Below are 1,693 nucleotides of genomic sequence, written 5' to 3' on the forward strand. Positions count from 1 at the left end.
CCCATGGTCCAGACTAGGTGGTCTGTCCTTAAACCTAAGTGATTCTACATTAATCAGATGGCTGCAAAACGTTGCATTTCAACATCCACTTAGTTGATGTAAATAATGAAGAGCACTGGGCCAAGAACCGAGCCCTGAGGGACGCCACTAGTGACCGGCGCCCACTCTGAGTTAAATCCTTTGATCACCACCCTTTTTTGTCTGTTGCTCAACCAATTCGCGATCCATTGGTGTACTTGACCGTCAATGCCTAGTTGCTTTAATTTGTAAAGTAATTTATGATGTGGAACTTTATCAAACGCTTTCTGGAAATCAAGATAGACTACGTCCAGTGACTTGGTTACGTCATAAACTGAGAAGAGGTCGGTATAAAAGGTCAGTAGGTTTGATAGGCAGGATCTTTTGTTACGGAAGCCATGTTGTGAATCCACAATTATTGAGTGGCTTTCAAGGTAACTCACAATTTTGTCTCTAATTATGCTCTCGAGTAGCTTCCCTACAACTGGTTAGAATAATGGGCCTGTAAAAATATTCGTCCTTCGAACCGGATTCGAACCAGTGACCTATGGATGTCTGCCGCTGTCCCTCTACAGTCCACCGCTCTACCAACTGAGCTATCGAAGGAACTGAGAGAAAGTGTGTGTGTGACTGAGTTTTATCACAGGAGTGAGTGATTTCTCTTTCTTTCATCCTTTTTATTCTCTCTCTCTCTCTCTCTCTCTCTCTCTCTCTCTCTCTCTCTCTCTCTCTCTCTCTCTCTCTCTCTCTTTTATCTTCCTAATGTACAACCTTTTCTCTTAATCTTCAGTAGTTTCTCTCTCACCCTCTCTCCCCTCTCTCTCTCTCCCCTCTCTCCCTTCACCCTCTCCCTCTTTCCCTACTCTTACCCTCTTCCCTCTTCCTCCCTCTCCTTACCCTACCTCAATCTCCCTTACCTCTCTTAACACTCTCCCCTCCCCCCTTTCTCTCCCCTCTCTCCTCCTCTCCCCTCTCACGTGTCCCCTTTCCCAATACCATTTATAGGACAAGAGAAATGGGTTGTATTATTTCTCCGCCTCATCTCCCCTCATTTTCTCCCCTCATTCCTCCCCTCATTCTCCTCGCAGCGGGAATGAGAACTCCTACACCTGTTCTTCCTCCTCCCTCCTCCTCCTCCTCCTCCTCCTCCTCGTTCTCGTATTCTTAGGGAGAGACAATTTTTCCTCTCTCTCCTCTTCTCTTTGTTACTGATGAAGCGAATTTATTTACCTGGTTATGGCGAGAGAGAGAGAGAGAGAGAGAGAGAGAGAGAGAGAGAGAGAGAGAGAGAGAGAGAGAGAGAGAGAGGGGATGATAGTAAAAAAAAAAAAAAATAGTTAGTAGTTTAATTCAAGGCTTATAATCTTGTCTCATTACACGTGAATTTAAATATAAAAGAGCCTCGTCAATCATTACTCTGCATTTTCTTTAACTTATTTATTTCTCTTCTTTTGTGTGTGTGATTGTGGAGTTGAGAGAGAGAAAGGGAAGGAAGGGAAGGGGAAGAAAAGGGAAATGAAGGGATTGGTAAAAAGAGAAGGGGAAGGAAGGGAAGGGAAAGGGATATGAAGGGATAGATAAAAAGAGAAGGGGAAGGAAGGGAAGGAAAGGGATATGAAGGGATAGATAAAAAGAGAAGGGGAAGGCAGGGAATGAAAGGGAAATAAAGGGATGG

At 44.2% G+C, this 1,693-nt stretch overlaps 1 non-coding gene across 1 annotated transcript; it reads right to left on the reverse strand.

The window, feature by feature from the left end:
• Positions 1–535: 535 nt before the first annotated feature.
• On the reverse strand, positions 536–624 carry Trnay-gua (transfer RNA tyrosine (anticodon GUA)). The gene is given in 2 exon segments: positions 536–571; positions 588–624. It is a non-coding gene; the product is annotated as a tRNA-Tyr (tRNA).
• Between the last annotated feature and the right edge of the window lie 1,069 nt (positions 625–1,693).

Source organism: Eriocheir sinensis, chromosome 44, assembly GCF_024679095.1.
Source record: "Eriocheir sinensis breed Jianghai 21 chromosome 44, ASM2467909v1, whole genome shotgun sequence".
Classification (NCBI taxonomy): domain Eukaryota; kingdom Metazoa; phylum Arthropoda; class Malacostraca; order Decapoda; family Varunidae; genus Eriocheir; species Eriocheir sinensis.